General features: G+C 43.2%; 1 protein-coding gene across 1 annotated transcript in view; it reads right to left on the bottom strand.

Annotated features, from left to right (window-relative positions):
* Positions 1–12,271, bottom strand: part of LOC122873318 (axin-2-like) — a 49,832-nt gene extending 37,561 nt beyond the window's left edge. The window contains exons 1-3 of the mRNA XM_044189901.1: positions 12,041–12,271; positions 11,785–11,839; positions 7,727–7,848 (exon numbers count right to left, since the gene is read on the bottom strand). The gene's annotated coding sequence lies outside the window, so the exon portion shown is untranslated. The remainder of the gene's footprint in view (positions 1–7,726; positions 7,849–11,784; positions 11,840–12,040) is intronic.
* Between the last annotated feature and the right edge of the window lie 399 nt (positions 12,272–12,670).

Below are 12,670 nucleotides of genomic sequence, written 5' to 3'. Positions count from 1 at the left end.
TCTGTGTTAACCAGAAGAGACCCACATCATTAAGACAAAACAAACATGGGAGTGTCTTAAAAATTTGAAGCCTAAGGAGATTCAGGAGGCACACTTGCCTTTTTTGTTGAACGTCAGAGCCACTAACTCGCTTCCGAACTCAACGTTAGAACGATTAAAGCTGCAAGCAGCGATGATCGGGCCCTCTCGCCTCCACGCACGATGGGTAGTGCTGCGGGCTGTTCGACACGCCTCTGGCTTGTGATGTGTTTTGGTCACCGCACGTGGGAGTTAAATATCACTTCCTGTGTCCACTGCGAGGCGCTAGACAACACACTTTATGCGTCATGTTGAAGGATTTCATGCGTAGACCAAACCACGAAACCTTCATGCAAATTTGATCATCTTTGCCATGGAAGGCATACTTCCTGTTGCCACTAGGTGGCGCTATGACTTTGGGGCATTATTGGCCCGTAGAAGTGATCAGGGTGGGACTCTTATCAAACATGTTAAATTAGAGGCAGATTGGACAACAACTTCCTGTTTAAAAATTACTGTTTGTGTCCACTAAGTGGCACTAGAGAACACACACTAATAACGCTTGCTGGATATCACGTGTAAACCACACCATGTTAATTTGATGTAAATCGATAAAGATGTTTGTCACAGAAGGCTGACATCCTGTTGCCAGTAGGTGGCGCTATGACAATAACAAAATATTGTCATATAGATGTGTTCAGGCCGGGACCCTTATCATAAATAAGAAGTTTGGTTGAGATTGGACCATGTACAGTCGTGTTACAAACCACTTCTTTTTATACATTGGTCTTTTAAATACGTTCCAAATTTCAAGTGGATCAGATTAACGACCCCTATAAATGGCAAGAAATATGAAAATGAATTCAAAGTGGCCGACTTCCTGTGGGGTTAAGGTCATGTCACTTTTGTGTTCATCTTGGCATCTTTCGTGTGCCTCCCAAATCTCGTACATGTGGGTGAAACTGCAAGGAGGGGCTGAATTTTTGAAAATTTCAAGGGGGCTCTATAGAGCCATTTTGCCTCACCCATTTCCAAACCCCATAAAATAACAAATTTTTCGCCGGTCCTGATGAGTGTGCAAGTTTCACAACTTTTCGTGCACCTTTAGGCCCAATAAAATATGATTCATTCGTAAAAAGTTGGAATCATAAAGAAAAAGAATAATAATTCCTTGCATTTCAACAGGGCCAGTTAGCGCTTGGGCCTTAATAAATCCTCACGTATTACCAATCATGCTCATGTATACAATGGCTGACTCATATTTACACATACAGAGGAGATGTGTTCCTGTTGGCACACACACAGACAGACACAAACAGACACACACACACACACACACAAGGAGCTATGTTATCACCAAATGTGATTAACGCTGTAAAACGATTAACATCAGGGTATTTATTCAAATCCAGACATCAAACACATTCTTTCTTCTTTTTTTTTTATCTCCACAGATCACAGAAGTTACTGTCAGCGGAGAAAGACGCCTTCCGATCAGCTCAGCGTCCAGCGCGGTCGGCCACACAAGGCCTGTGCTTTCAGCACAACTCTCTCGCTCTCTTTCATCATTTACAGAGGGAGCGTGCCGCGCCAGCGCCGTCCTCTGCGGGAACAAGGCCGCTCACTGTCGGGCGGACAATGGACAGTAGAGCTGGAGGTGGCAGTGGACTCATTGTGAAGGATGATGTCACCAGCAGCAGAACCTGACACTGCCGGGCGCCAAGCAGAGGGTCAGCTGGTCAAGAGTGAGGGCGGACGGCGAAATGGCAACAGTGACACGGGGGCTGTAGGGTGGCGGGGCCGGGGGGACGTGTGTGTGTGTGTGTGTGTGTGTGTGTGTGTGTGTGTGTTCAAGGTACAGCTGAAAGAAAAAAACACTCTCAGAAAAACATATACAGTCATGCACAGAAAGAGAAGGAATGAAGGTGATCCAGACCAGAGAGACAAAAGGTGAGCTTTTGATCTACTGCAGTGATCATGCGGCTGATGAACACATTCTCTCAGTGCACAGTGCTCAGTCAGTCTCAGATAACACAATTCAATTGGGATTTTGAGAGTTTAATTTCATAGTTTTGGAGATTTCAACCAAGAGCAGGGGTAAAATGAAAGTGTGAGATACTCGCGAGGGCCACAAAAAGCATTTTAAATCAGTCTATTAGGGGCCTAGCCTCAGATGTGGGCTCCCTAGTGGCATTTAACTGTACTTTAGCTGTAATTTTGAGGGGCAGTGAAGCTACTGACCTAAAATCGTTAACATTTTAACAATAACAATAACATTTTGGATGTCTTTCTCAAAGTTACAGGAGCGATTATGAGCGCTTTCCTAGTCACCTTTAGCAGCTGAAGAAGTTGCATACATATAAAAGCAAAAATACGACATAGTTGCTATGCTGCACAGGGTATTGCAGCTATGGAGACATCACTTGTGTGTATGTGTGGGAACATCAAAACCATTTTTATTGTGGCTAATCCTGGACTAAGATTATTTCTAATGGGAAATCTTCAGCGGAGATGCTCCGACTCAATTTCCATCTGGGATTATTGAACTCTTTCATTCACAGGCTTATATCTCAGTGTGGATAATCAGCCTTTAGTGTCTTGGCTTGCCATTAAAAAACATGGAAATATGATATGTATGGTGTAAACACACATGCTGGTGTGCACCCCCACATGCACACTCACACATGCACTTTGTTTATCTACTGTAATGCGGTGATACTGTAACCTTGCTGGATGTACCCTAGTGTGAATTTGAGATGTGTTCTTTGCTTTTTTGCTTTTGGAAGGGAACATGAGGCCTACGACGCCCATGTAGGTCAAAAACAAATCCTGCGCCTCAAGCTGGGAAGCCAGAAACTTCTTTGAGCATCTGAGGGAAAGGAGCTGGAGCACCGAGTTTCTTCCAGGTGCTGCTTTTCACAGTGGTAATCCTGCCACGGCGTGACTGTGATTTTTACAGAAAATCTCTCCAAACAGGGCACAGATGGTGGGAGGTAGAAGCACACACATAACACAGAAAACACATTCATTCACAGACGCACACACACACACACACACAGGACTGTATACAGACACAGGCGTACACTGGTGCTTATAAAGTACAAAGCTGGCGCGCACACACAGTCAGACTAAAGGTGAGGACTGACTTGTTGCTCCTGGGTGGTCTCTGTGTAAAGATAAGCGCGGGCAGGAATAAAGCCTGTTGGTTACGTTGAGGCACAAGTTTGGGACTGTTTCGTTATGTTCCTCTTTTATACACATGAGGAATGTCTGTGGCAGAGTAAGCGCTCGTTCCTTTCTAAGTTTAGCTCCGATTACAGGGGGGCTTTCTTCGTGACAATGAGTCAGGACTGAAGCTATATAAACCTCCTCCTCAGCTCTATTTCTACTCTCATCAGCTCCGTTTGTGGAGGAGTTACATGTGTCCTAAATTAATACAGGAGACACCTCTGCTTTGTAGTGGTGTTGGTCAGGCATGAAGATCCTGACAGTGGTTAGCATGTGGAGGATGTGGATATGGAGGACGTTTGAAATGAAGAGATAAAAGAGTTAATCTTCTACCGTTTCTAAACCAATTCCCTCCATAGCTCCCGATTTATGTACAAGGAAAGAAAGGAAAAAAAAAAAAACTTGCTCCATCTCTCCCAGCCTTTCTCCATCTCTCCCTCTCTGTTTCATGTGGTTACTGGAACAACAATGTACATTCTGAGTGCTTGGCCTTTGATGTTGTTGCATTCACCGAGCCGTCTTAAACCGGAGGAGAAAAGAGAGGGCGAAAAAGACGCAGGAGAGATTCTGTGGTGTGCTTTCTGTCTCTCTCTCTCCCTCTTTCCATCTCTCTCTCTCTCTCTGGCAAGGCATCTGACATCTCCCGGCAAAAGACAAATTCGGTTTTGCCTGTTAAGTCGTCAGTCAAAGCTGCGCAAGAGTTTTTTTTTCTTTCTTTCTTGCTCTCTCTCTCTCTCTCTCTCTCTATGGCTCTCTCTCTCTCTCTCTGTCTTTGCTTCATTTCCGTGGATGCGGTGTTGTGAAGGCCGCTTACACGCTTTTCAAACAATAACAGTTCACCCCCCCACACACACACACACACACATACACACAGACACACACACACCGCAAGTTTCCTCTCTGCCAGAACCCTACACATGCCAGCACATCCTTTAGAGAGCCTTGAACCGACAACAAACACTAAGCATTTTCACCGCCGAGAGAAAAGAGGGGCCCATCCGCAAGCCCCTGTGTAATTAAACTAGATCTAATACTGTTATATGTTTCTCTTAGTGAGAAGGAGCGTTTCAGGGGCCTCTTTCTCACAGCACTGAATAGCTGTTTCCAGGTCAGCACAATGCCCTGCTCAGAGAGGAATAAAGCTATAGGAAAAGGACTTTACCGTGGCTTTGAGCTTCAATTGCCTGAGCTTACAATCACAGCATTAACATGCACTTAAATTGTAAAGCTGACAATATTATATACTTTCTTACTGTCAATAAATCCCACGATAACACTTAAACCAATGTGTAAGAAGACTTAAATCTTTAGAAATGGGTCACAAATTCATTAAAAAAAAGGCTAAATAAGTTCCTAAAACAGCTGGTCACTGTAGTTTTTAGCAAATGTTACTCAAACATTTGTTGGGGACTATTTTCAGCTGGATTTGGTACACTATGAGCATTTAAAGCACCAAAGCAGTGTATATGAGACTGACTCAGAATAAACTACAGTTCATGTTAATGAAGGGAACATGTCAGCCAGCGCAACAATGTGGCTCGTTTATATGTTTTTAATAGTTTTTGGACAACAATGGAGCTCTGTGACACACCTGCTTTGGGTAGATATTTGGTTTTGGAACAATACTTGTTAGTATATAGACTATCACCACACTTATCCTTTAATTCATCTGATTATTCCATTCTTTCAGCAGTAACCTCATGTCTGAAACATCATGAAAATGAGAAACTGGCTAATAATAGGTTAATGGTTTAAAGCTACTCACATTGAGCCGGCTCTTTTCTAGCACATACACTATCACTTCACAGCGAAAGATTCCTGCCATGATGCTAATTGTACTTGATGTAGTTTTACCACCAGGGCCTATTGCAACTCTCTGTTACATATAAGAGACAGCCTGAAGTGTCTGAAAACCAACACCCTTCCAGTGCCTCTGACCATCACCTTGGCAGAAACGCATCACATCTCAATCTCTCTCCGCTGCGGTAGCCCGCTCGCCATCGGTTCACCTCAGCCTCGCTGCTTATGCTGAGGGCAGGAGGAAAACATGAAAGAGACAATCAAACGCGAGGCATCAGAGCTGTCACCGGTGCCTGCAGAATGCAAAGTGTTATCAGAAATACAACCGAACCTGATCCTCTGGTGCTCTGTCCTTCCCACAGGCAAAGTTATCCTTTCAACTTACTGTGGCTTTCAATAACACACAAACAAAAAAAAAAATAACGCCGGCGTCGTCAACTTCAGAGATGGCTGGGTGTTTGAATATTCAGACAACATCCGAACACTGCTAATGGTGTGATATCAAATATCTCTTCTGAGTAAAGCTGTTAAGGGAAAAGAAAAACAGAAGCCGATAAAATAATGTATGTGGTTGTGTTTCTGCGTCCCTGCAGACCTGTATTTTTAGTATATCCTTGTTAATTTCACCTCACAGAAGCATCCAATAATATGACAATCGACTGAGCTGAAGTTGTTCACAGCGCAGTAGGCCCGTAGCCTCCTTGAAACGCTGAACACAGTGGCACTATTGTCACAATAAGGGGAGGTGTGAGGCTGTGCAGAGAGAATACCCAGAAACCTCAAATACCCCACTGTCGGTGCAGATGAAAGGACCCCACCAAGCCAAATCACTTTATCAGCCCAAACAGCCTCTCTTATTGTGGGATGCCTCTCAGACGTTGGGTGCTGAGATGTCACACCACTAATTGAGAGTCACAACAAGGACCCTTGTTTGGCCTGCTCCACCGGTTGTGTACAGCTACTGTAATCACCACAATAATTTGCCCCCACCCCCCACCCCACCCCCGAAACATCAAATGACGGTGTGGAAGCTGCAGGAATTTGCATTGCACCCTTTGATCTGGGAGATTTAAACAAAGCGAGCCCTCACCCTGCGAAGAGCGTGAAGGTTACAGTGTCCTGCCCTCCCTTGTCTGCCTGTCATATCTGCTTCCGTCTGAATCACCTCTATTGTCGTTATTATTTTGGCTACAAAAGCAACAGAGCGATAGAAATCACGCATTAAAGACAAACATAACCCAGGGTTGACCAAGGGGCTTGTTTATCTGTTACCCACAAATGGAGACAGACATCATTATGGTGACATACCAGCAACTGTCTAAAAGTCTGTGGTTTACATTTCACAGGAGGAACTTTTGGCTCTGTAAGTCATTTCTCAACATCAATGCATCAGCTGACTGAAGATAGTTATATATATATTCTTGGGTGGGTGAGGTTGGACTTATACGTGCTTGCAATACAACCATCTAACAAGACTAATCAACAGCCATGCTAGCAGCTTTAGGAGGCTATATTTAGGCACAGCAGTGCTTTAACAAAATGCATGCATTAACATGCTCACAATGATACATTTGCTAATTAGCACTAAACACAAAGTGCATCTGAAGGCGATGGGAATGTCTTTAGTTAGGTAGGTTTTTAGTCAGAAACCCAAGAGTTATACTAATTAAAATTGTGACGTGATGATGCCACTAAAATTGTCGGGGGATCACCAAAGTAACTACAATTCATCTTGAGGAGGACTGTGAATGTTTGTACCACATTCAATGACAATCCATCCAATAATTGTTTAGACATGTCACTAAAAACCACAAATGTGATCATGGTGGCGCTGGAGGAGAAGTCAGGGGAACACCAAAGTCTGGGATTCATCCCGTGGGAACCATGAATGACCGTGCTCAGTTTTGTGCCAATCCATTTGGTAGATGTTAAGATATTTCACAGGTTAACCGAAAACTTTGAGCTGGTGGACCAAAGTGGTGGACTACACGGGAGAGCCGCAGACCAACACCCCTAAAAAGCTATTGGTCTATAAATAAATGATTAACTGAGATACAGCACACAACAAAAATAATCCAGCCTGTTCGAGTATTATTGTATCACCGTGGTTACCTTCTTTTCTTCGTGGTAAATGATGAGCGCAACTCCTCATTTACGCAGATAAAATACATCTGGATGTTGCTTCATCTACATTCCTTATCTGCTTCCCAAGCAGCTAAACCCGCCGAGGAGGAACACTTGACACTGATTTCACATCATTGTCTGTGAGCGACCTCATCCTTTCCTCTTTTCCCTCTGCGGCCCCCTCAGTGAGATCTGTGAGCTCACTCAGCCATGCGTACTGACGTCTAATCAAGAGCAATTAACCCTGGCCTCGTTCACGGGCCGCGGAGCTGGGAGATAATGAAGACACCGCTGTGTTGTTTTTTTCACACCCTGCTTTTGTCACCCGGACGCTTCCCTCATGGCTGACTGACAACGGAATGTGATCGGCCGACTCGGGGAAAGAGGACCCTCGATATTGCTGCGGCTGCTGGGTCAGTGCCGTAAGGCTGTGATGTAGGAAATAAGATACTGTACAAAGTGGGAGGCTGTTTTGACTTTCAGAGTGGGTTTTGTGCAGCCTAAGATGTTATACACATGGGAAGACAGGAGCCGGTGCTGCTGATGTGTGACAGACCTTGTTTTGGGTGTTTTAATTCCATTTCTCATTCCTTGTTGCCGAGATAATGGAGTTCCTGGCCAATCCTTCCGCTGCATCTTTGGTCTCGCTCCAATCTCACTGCAAGACTGAAGGCTGACCTAGACAGCAAACAGGCACAGGACACATCCACACAGTGTTATGGTCTTTTGTTTGAGACAAAGGTATTTTGCATAACAGAGCTAGCGAGCAGATCTCAGATGGAGTTTTGGAAACCACCTTGTAATCTTGAGCAGAAGGACGATTCAAGTGTCAATCTCCCCTGTGAAAAGCAGACAGGCTGGTTGGAGCCTTCGATGCAAAAATAGCATGAGAGCTAGAGGACACCCCTGCTCTACCCCCACAACTGACCTTTGAAGAAAAATGTCTACATCAAATACCCTGAATTATCTATTCAAATGCCTGGAAACAATCTTTAGACAATGACACATCAATGAAATGCTCCCTGAACCGGGGATGGTTGTTTATATAAACGCTGTCCATCTGGGGGAGAGATCTCAGCAACGTTACATCTCTTTTTCTGTGGGGAGATGGCAGAAAAAAAGAAAGAAGGAAGTTCATAGAAAAACTTAAAATTCTGCTTTTTTTTCCTCTCTCCTCTCCTCTCCTTTTTTTTTTTTTTTTTTTTTCACAAATCCCAGCGTGAATGTGTCGGCGAGCTCGTGGTATGCACCAAGATGAAAAGTAGAGGCCATCCCTTTGAAATCCTCCTCAAGTCAAAATTACCATTTCATTTCAACTCCAGCCAGGAAACGGAGAGCGGGGCCACTGCTAACTGCTTTGGGCATATCGTTATTTATTGTGTGTAAACTTTGGAGGAACATTGTTGCCTGGGAAAATGTGTTGTGTGGGTGGTGGAAGTGAGCAGTTGGAGCAACCACAAAGGGAGAGATCAGGCCTATTTTCTCTGTAGGAGGAACACATAAAAGTGAAAATAATGCCCATTATTACAGAAAAACAACATAAGACTTCTTTTCTCATAATTCTCTAACAGCCAAGAAGTTACCACTGAAGCTAAACAACCAACCAGTTGACCCTATTTAGGTAACTGCATTATCATTTTTCTGCTCTTTTAATTAGTAAGCTTTCTGTGTTAAGTGGGCCATTATCTGAGTTGGAACTAACAGCTTTTTTCCATAATGGTCACATTAAGTTTGTCATCTTGTTTTATTTAGTTGGCTTTATTTACCTCTCCACGGCAGGGGGTTAGCATTACCTGAACTACATGCAGTAGTAGATACAGAAACCTATGCTTTTAACACAGTGATACTTTGATTTAGTCCTATGAAAGCAACTAGAATGATTTTCAAATCCATGTCCTTAATTTGAGCCAGATCAAGGATCGGGAACATGGCATCTTTCCAAATCTTCGCTATCTCCTAATGCTGTGATCACTTATTGGTTCTTTGTCTTTCACATTAGCTTCATGACATGAGGCATATTTGTTGCAGTTATGTAGCCTAGTAATGAGCAGATTATTTTAAAAAATGGTTAAATATAAAAAAATAATAACAGTGGAGAAGTAGATTATGCTGCTGGGGTGAAATCTTGGACGTTTTGATCATTTTTCTGCAGTGAAAACCTGTCTCTGTTGGAATCTATTGTAAGTGACTTAAAGCTAAGCTGACCACTGCCTAAACGCTCCACGACGGAGGAAACTAATACAAACCTTTCACAGCCATACGTCAAGTCTGCAGAGGGTGAGTGTTTGATACTTAAAAGACAGATTTGAGGCAACATGTGACATTAAAGCTGCACTAATGAACATTTTTATCTAAACAATGGATCAAGTGACTAAATGTAATGTGAAAGGATCGCTCATAGTTACAAACCCACAGATAATTGCCATAATTCCTGTCTTCTCCTCAACTCTACAGACTGTTTAAGCATCTTTTAGTTGGTCATTGTTTTGGTTTTTTGACCCATATTTTGCAGCAGCAGCAGGCAGCTGGTTGCAGCGAAAAAGCTTTTGATAAACCGACTGAACACTACCTGCCCAGCACCCTTCAGCAGACAGACAAAGTTAGCAACTAGCTGGTGAACATAGTGGAGCATCTAGCAGCATAAGAGCAAGATGTATTTTGCTGTTAATATAAATTGCTGGAAACCACATGAGAGTGAATATTTGATTCGTCATGTGGACGGAAACATGGCTTCAAATGAATGCTAATGTTGCTCTGTGGCTGTTGGATGTGTATGTAGCACCCATACAACCACTCTGTATGTTACATACGTGAGAATGAGGGTGCTTGGGTTCGTTGTAGTTCAGGTGGATACCACAAAGGTGCACCTAATGAGTTTCTACTCAATTGTAAAACCTTTTGACAGGAATATTTAACAATAATGAGACCCAGAGATGGTTTTTAGTTTAGAAAATAAATGGGTAAAACCCTTGTTTAATGAATCAAAAGGATTTGGCAAATGAAATATAAAACTTCCCCTAAAACACAATATAAAAGTCCCTAATTATGACAAAATGTACCTGAATTTACCACTGGGCTACATGTAAATAGGCAATTGTTTGCTAATATGTTAGCCATCAACTTTATAAGGTGATATGACAATATGTGTTTCCAGCTTGATCTGCTGCCCCCTGGTGGTCATCAGAATCAATGAATGCGGCATTAAAGTTGGGATGATTCAGTATCACTTTAATAATTTATAATTACTATTCCCAGAGGCTTCATATCAAACGAAAACCTCACTGCGGTTTGGCAGCTAGCATTGTGCTGCTTTAGTATTAAACAAGTGGTTAATGCAAGAAAAGAGAGAGCGAGAGCGAGAGATGTGCATGACACATATTGGCATTAAATTTGACCTCATCCTGTTCTTTTCAGGTGATCCACAGATTAAACCCATACATGCACATGTCCAGAAATGAACACACATACTGTATTTCAGTTAACATTAAGAAGATTAGGATTCATACCATCATTCATACCGTAAATGTGTTATTCTTCACACATGTGATGGCTGTTATCATAGTGTTTAATAGAATTAAGACCACAAGGAAAGGGTGTGGACAGAGCCCAGTTGATTCATGACCAGCGGGGAAGCAGCAGAACTTTGTTGACTGTGTTCTCGTCTAACAAAAAAGTACATCTAATCTTAAACATATGGCTGAAGCCGGAGATTCATGCTTGACAGCATGCAGAGTGTGGAAAAATACTGCTGTTGTCTTTTTTTCTCTCCCAAAACTTTACGTCTGCTCCTTTACGATGTGTTTGCTGGTTTCAGACATTTGGACGTTACGAAAACCTTTCTTAAGTTGAAGATTGTGCCATGTCATTTTTACTAAAATTATTTTAGTTTGTCTCACTTATTTCACTGTTGCACTTTTCTGTAAGTTGCTCAGGGTAGTAAGAGTGCTCAATACGTAAACTGCACATTTTATGTGACAAAACGAATGAAAAATGAGTGTTTGGTGGATTCCCAAGGCATCATAAAGAGAAAGACCGGTGTGTCCAACCAATACGGATCCAGGGACTCACAAGGCTGTATGGGTGTACACTTTGTGTTCTTATGGCAATACACTGCAACTTCCCCAACTATAACACAGGTGAAAACTGTATTGAAAATTTATGAGCAAGGTTCTGACGGAGGCTTGTTTTTTTACGTGCACAGTGAGCAAAGAAGGTTCTCACTATGGTCTTTTCACATCACTTGTTACAATTTAATGAAGTGAATCACAATTGGTCTGTAATTCAGGAGTCCAACAATCCTGTTCTGACTCAGTAACATCATCTTGGCCGTCCTCAGAGAAATTCTGCAAACGTGTCAGTTGAAGGAGTTGAAAAGCAAGCCTGGTGTTGCATATATATTTGGACTATGAGGGCTTGTTCATTTGTTTTATCTATCCCACTTTTTGTGTCCTCCACCTCAGTTTATTTGTACTGGCCTCAGAGACATTAGACTTGGCTGTAGCACATATATTTAAAGAAGGGCTGCTGAGGGTAAAGGGAAGTGTTCGACTAAACTCTAGTCGGGTCTTCTCAAACATTTAAACATGGTTCTGTCCGTGGGGGCAAGATGTTTACCTCAGCTGGTTCTTTTCCCGCTGCACAGGCCTCCAGTCGCTCTCGGATCTGCAGTCTGGAACGGCAAAGAAGAACACGGAAAGTCAGAGAAGAAGAGAGTGCAGAAAGAAGCAAAGACAGGGCTTTTGCAGGAAGTAAACAAACTGAGAGAAACACAGGCGTAAGGAAAAGACAGATGGGGAAAAAAAAGGGAGTCAGTCGCACAAGGGCAGATCATCTTACAGGAAGCACACGCTCTGATACTTTAGCCACTGACCTCTCGTACACAGGAGTGAGGGTGGAGGCGACAAGGGCTCTGCAGGCCCCATCTGCATGGCTTGTCCCTGGCTATGTGGCCATGTGCAGCACCTGGCCCCACGCCAGCGCCCAACGCCCCTTTGTGGTGGCCAGAGTGGCCAGTTGGGGTCTGCCTTTGATCCCGGGCCAAGTATTCATCTCTAAAGGAAGAGGAAGAGCAAAAAAAAAAAAAAAAAGAAAAGAAAAAGATAAACAGAAAAAGGGGTGGGGGTGGGGGTTGTCAACCTCTGCTGCCAATTATTGGAAAAACATCAAGGTCTTTTCTGTCTGTGTAAAGAGAAAGAAGAGAAAAGAGGGAAGAGGAGGTAGAAGAAGAGATAGCCATTTGATGGCTTGGCTCAGTGTTAGTTGCAGGATTGTGGCGAGGCGAAGTGAGGCAGAAGCTGACCTGCTGGAGGTGATTACAGGTGGAGCGAGGTATTTGTCTGGCTGCTAAGACTCTCTATCATTTTTTGGCGTTGTCTTTTTTTTTCCCTGTATGCCCTTTTTTTTTATCTTAGCCTCTGTCACTATCTCTCTCAGACTCCCTCTCTCCCTCTTCTTGTTGTTGCCATCCTTATCTGTGCCTTTCTTTCCGTTACCACCGTGT

Source organism: Siniperca chuatsi, linkage group LG3 (assembly GCF_020085105.1).
Source record: "Siniperca chuatsi isolate FFG_IHB_CAS linkage group LG3, ASM2008510v1, whole genome shotgun sequence".
NCBI classification, from domain to species: Eukaryota; Metazoa; Chordata; class Actinopteri; order Centrarchiformes; family Sinipercidae; genus Siniperca; species Siniperca chuatsi.
Note: the sequence above shows the minus strand (reverse complement) of the source record. Positions and strands in the feature narration are given on the sequence as shown.